Raw genomic sequence first — 5751 nt, forward strand, 5'->3', positions numbered from 1 at the left:
GGTATGATCCAGCAGGGCACTTCTTATGAAGGCCTCAGCATCTGTATCCTGTTGTTGGCCCTCTAGAGGAACTGGTTGGCCACTGTGTGAGACAGGATGCTGGTTAGATGGACCACTGGTCTGATCCAGCAGGGCTCTTCTTATGTTCCTATCAGGGGAAGGCCTTGGCCTCTGTGCCTTGTTGTTGGCCCTCCAGAGGAACCAGTTGGCCACTGTGCGAGACGGGATGCTGGACTAGATGGACTGCTGGTCTGATCCAGCAGGGCTCTTCTGATTTTCCTAAATCTGCCTTTTGCTTTGACCAGAAGAAAGCCAGCCTCTGCCTTGGTGGAATGGCCCGGTGGGCTCCCACCTCAAACAGCAGATGAACCGTACAGAAACGAAAGCCGGTCTGTGAGACAGACAACGCTCAGACTGGTGAGATAGCTTTGTTGTGTAAAAAAAAAATGGAGATTAATTAAAACATAAGAATAAAACCTAGTTTCCCCACCCACCCTGAAGCAATCCTGTAGAACCCTGCAATGAAATATTATGACTGAAGTGAGGTCAGATGACAAAAGAGCTACCTCATCAGATATCCAGTCACAAGATTTACTCACGGAACCGCATTTCTATGAAAGGATTGTTTAAAGGTCGGGAAGAAAGGCTAACATTTGCATCTAAATGGAGCTGCTTTGTGTAGAAACAGTGATTGGTGACCTCTACCCTTGACTGAAGTATGTGGGTTTTTTTAAAAAAAAACACACTTTGGGTGAGTCAAACATCAAACAGGTGAAAATAATACGAAATAAAAGAAATCGGCGAAATGCTATCAGTGAATGCCAGTCTTTTCTCGGTGGATGCCGCTTTCCCCACACCGGGATTCGTTATCTATCTTGCGGTCATTCAAATCACCTATTTTGAGGGGGTGTTTTTCCCCCTTGTAGTAGCTGGCCTTTATCGTAAGAAAAGATTTGAGGGTCATGATAGCCTGAGACTCAATTGTCAGCGAATGTTAATGAAATCTCTATGAATTTGTTAAAAGAAAATATTAGGGATAATTGGCAATTTGCAAGTATAAGGTTTTCATTATACAGGTCAGAGCACATTCCAGGTTTTTAATTTTCCGAGCGGAGTCCCCAAGGGTTTCGGTCCGCTGTCAGTGGAAGTCAAGGGGAAAGCTCCCCTTTCTCTAGATGATGAAGAAGAAGAGACTGGATTTATACCCCACCCTTCACTCGGAGTCTCAGAACGGCTTACAAACTCCTTTCCCTTCCCCTCCCCACAACAGACACTCTGTGAGGTCGGTGGGGCTGAGAGAGCTCTTTCAAGGACTGTCCTTGAGAGAACAGCTCTGACAGAACTTGCCCAAGGTCATCCAGCAGCTGCAAGTGGAGGAGTGGGGAATCAAACCAGGCTCTCCCAGATTAGAGTCCGCGTACTTGACCACTACACCAACCAGGCTCTAGCGGTGGATTGCTTCAAAACTCTGGCACTAAGGCAAGTTTTACATTCTAAGTAAGATGGAAGCAGGTGTGACTACGCCAGGGCTCCCCAGCCCTTTTGAGCCTGTGAGCACCATTGGAATTTTCACATGGGGGTGGTGGGCATAAGCACAAAATGGCTGCCGCAGGAGGCAGGGCTAACCACGAAATGACAAGGAGCGTGGTTATATATAATTCTAACGGTAGATTGTCAACATTTCAGACAGAAACTCTGCTTAACAGGATGGTTTTTTTAAAAAAAATTGCCCCACTAATCAGAAGAAGAGGAGATTGGATTTATACCCCACCCTTCACTACCCAAAGGTGTCTCAGAGGGGCTTACAAACTCCTTTCCCTTCCCCCCCCCAACAGACATCCTGTGAGGTAGGTGGGGCTGAGAGAGGTGTGACAGAACTGCTCATGAGAGAACAGCTCTGACAGAACTGTGGCTTGCCCAAGGTCATCCAGCAGCTGCAAGTGGAGGAGTGAGGAATCAGACCCAGTTCTCCCAGATTAGTCTGCGCACTTAACCACTACACCAAACTCAGAAGCCCTGCTTGGCTAAAGCACCATCTAGCCCCACCCACTTTAAAAAAGCACTCGTCAGGTGACACGAAAAGGTGTTGGCAGTCACTGTGGGACCCGTCGGCACCCTGTTGGGGGAGCCCCGGATACACAGTTGAACGGATTTTTTTTCAGGGCCACGAGTGTGCAGTCAAACAATTTCCGTCATGCGTAGACAATATGTCTGGCTTTACTCTTGGGAAGCGGTTCACTTTATTAGGATTATTTTCAGTTTATCCAGGCCTTTAAGAGTCCTTGGAAGACAGCAGGCCTTTCAGGTATCTCGCTCCGAACTGGTCTGCTGTGGGAAAATAGAGGAGCCAGATTTTGATCATTTATTTAGCATCCTGGATTTTTGTATTCAAAAGAGCCATCGATTAGCGCTTGAGAATTCTTATTGACGAGGGAGTCGCTGTTCGCAGTTTCAGAAGGAAAGCAAGTTATTAACTTTTAAATAACTCGTTTAAAGCTTCTTATATTGTTCGGGAAGATGGGAAGGGGTTGTACTAAACCCTCTGTAATCAATGGCAGTTTTCTCTCAATGGATTGCGCGAAGTTTAATTCCAAGTGAATTAAACAAGAACAGAAGTTGCTTTGCATGGAGAATGCTGTAAGAGTTTATATGTTCTGAATCCTCAGGCAGTCGCTCTGTCTCCCGGTCTCTGGATGGAGGTTCTGCACCCGTTGAACGTAACCAGGGTCTTCTTTTCTGGGGGAATGTGCCAGAACAGAGTTCCGGAACCTCTTTAACAGAATTCTTTAAAAAATGTTTAAAAGTTCATGAGTTTTCAGTATACAGATTGAAACGTTCATTTCCCTCTGGAGAGTTCTGGCACCTCTTTTTTAAAAAAAACAAAAAAAACCCTGAATGTAAAAAAAAGGGAAATATCACACGTCTACTGCATGTGGGGTAATTTTGTGCATTCTGATTGACTGTAGAGAAGATGAGAAAGTATCGAGCTGGTAGATTCAATTTACTGTGTTTCTTACCGCTTACTCCTATGAGTCTCTTCATGAACACATGCTTATAATCAGCAGTCATTTCCTGCGGGAGCACACAGGAGCGGAGCTCTGGCAGTAAGGAGCCCAGGGGGCGGGCACATGCAACACGCCCCGCCCCCCGCTTCCAGCAGCCCTCAGTCGGGCCACGAGGAGCAAGAAGCAGCCAGGTAAGTTACAGAGGCCCCCCCCCCCACCCACCTTCACGTACAAGCTCTCCCTCCTCTGTGAGCTAGCAATCCAAAACAGTCCCGTGGCACCTTTAAGACCAAGTTTTATTCAGGTACAAGCTCTCCCTCCTCTGCGAGGACAGATCTGCACGTTCCCCCCCCCCCAATAGATAGCAATCCAAAACAGTCCAGTGGAGCCTGAGCGGTGGGTGTTGCCTTCTGACACACTTCCGGTGATGCCAGGGGGTGTTGCATATGCAAATAAGTGATGCTAATAAGTTATGCTAATGAGCTCCTGCACCTCTTTTTCTACGAAATGACCCCTGCTTAGAATATTAAGTTCTAGAAGCACAGAGAAGTTGGGGCGTGAACAGCTCCATTGTGTAATAATAAAGGGGAATACCCTTCCATTGTAGTAGATTGTTAGTTTACACACAACTGTTTAAAAATAAAATAAAATCCTTCAAGGACCTAGCAGAGAAAGTAAGCACCCCCCCCCAGTGTTCCCTCTAAGGTGAGTTGGTGTGAGCTAGCTCACAGTTTTTTTTTAGCCTCCAACTCACTCATTTTTGTCTTCGCTCAGGAAGCAGGGCTCCAGAGCAAACTAATTAATGCCGTAACCAAATTGCTCACTCACATCCTTAATGCCAGTCAGTGTTCCCTCTAAGCTGAGTTAGTGTGAGCTAGCTCACAGTTTTTTTAGCCTCCGGCTCACACATTTTTATCTTTGCTCAGGAAGGATAGCTTCAGAGCAAACTAATTGACGCAGTAGCCAAATCGCTCGCTCACAACTTTAATGCCAGGAGCTCACCAAGTAGGATTTTTGCTCACAAGACTCTGCAGCCTAGAGGGAGCCTTAGCCACTGGGAGCTTTCCAGGGGCCCACCGAGTGTTTTTAAAAAAATTGGGCAGGGCTAGGTGGGGATTTTGCCCATCGGAGCATCTGATTGGCTGTGCAAAACAAAAGGCATCCTGGGAAACACAGCTTCTGCCTGAAATGTTGAAGAGAGATGATTAGAGTTGTATATAACTTTGCTCCCTGACATTTTATGATTCGCTCCGCCTCCCATGGCAGCTATTTTGTTATTGGGCCCACCAATGCCAAAATCGGGGGACCCCTTCTTTAGAATATGTCGAATAATGTATTTGAGGAGAAGCTGAGCGAGGGAGAGAGATGACCTGGTTCTTAGGAACGACTCATCGTATAGGGCCGGGGCTGTTCTAGGCATTTTTACTTGGGCAAGAGACTTCCAAAGTTTCAAAAGATGTTGGTTTTGTATCCTTGAAGGCGTGGTATTTTTCATTACTCCAACAGTATTGGTTTAGCCAAAAACTAACGACTGCTTGTGGCCGGGGAGCAGAACCAACAGCTGCATAATCTACGGTAAGCAGTTTGCGGTTACCGATAAATTCGTTGGGTTTCTCTCAGTGCTTACAAATTCAGGGCGCCTTCACCAATTTTATGATCAGAAGCAGAGATGACAAGCGACCATCGAGATCAGTCAATGTTTGTTGTAACACGGCAACGATTTGGAATGTGACCTGTATGGGGACAAAATGGAGACAGAATTTAATATCCCACTGATTTGAGTGCCGGGGCGGAAGTGTGACAGTTGATTGTGTTGGCGTTTCTGCACTGATGTACAAAACCTGAGTCGATAGAACTTGCTTTGGGTTTTTTAACTGTCATGGGACAGACAACTTTTGGTGACGCAGTAGGGTTCGGAAGGGAAGACGCGTTCAGAGGCGGTTTGCCCTTGCCTGCCTCAGTGTACCAACCTGGGACTTCCTTGGTGGTCTCCCATCCAAGGGCTAACCAGGGCTGACCCTAGGCTTAGCTTCCAAGATCTGAGAAGATCAGGTTAGCCTGGGCCCTCTAGGCCAAGGCAAGAGACATCCAGAGGTGTTTTGCCATGGCCTGCCTCTGCATAGCGACCCTGGACTTCCTTGGTGGTCTCCCATCCGGGTACTAACCGGGGCCGACCCTGCTGAGCTTCTGAGATCTGATGTGATCGGGCTAGCCGGGGCCATCCAGGTCAAGGCAAGAGATGAAAAGAAGTGTTTTGCCCTTGCCTGCCTCTGCATAGCAACCCTGGGCTTCCTTGGTGGTCTCCCATCCAAGTACTAACCAGGGCCGACCCTGCTTAGCTTCCAAGATCTGATGAGATCGGGCTAGCCTGGGCCATCCAGGCCAGGGCAGAAATAAACACAGTGATGAGAAAAAAGAGCTATTATGGATAGAATAGTTAGCTTTAAACTTTTGATTAGAAAGGAATTGTGCAGTTTTCTTGTAGTGATTTAAAAAAGAAAGCATTAAGTGCTTAAAAGAAAGAGAAGAGAAGAAGAGATTGGATTTATACCCCGCCCTTCACTCAGAGTCTCAGAGTGGCTTACACACTCCTTTCCCTTCCCCTGCCCACAACAGACACCCTGTGAGGTAGGTGGGGCTGAGAGAGCTCTGAGAGAACTGTCCTTGAGAGAACAGCTCTGAGAGAACTACGGCTTGCCCAAGGCCATCCAGCAGGTACAAGTGGAGGAGTGGGGAATCCAACCCA

The sequence above is a fragment of the Gekko japonicus genome, unplaced genomic scaffold (assembly GCF_001447785.1).
Source record: "Gekko japonicus isolate JY-2015 unplaced genomic scaffold, Gekko_japonicus_V1.1 scaffold1115, whole genome shotgun sequence".
NCBI classification, from domain to species: Eukaryota; Metazoa; Chordata; class Lepidosauria; order Squamata; family Gekkonidae; genus Gekko; species Gekko japonicus.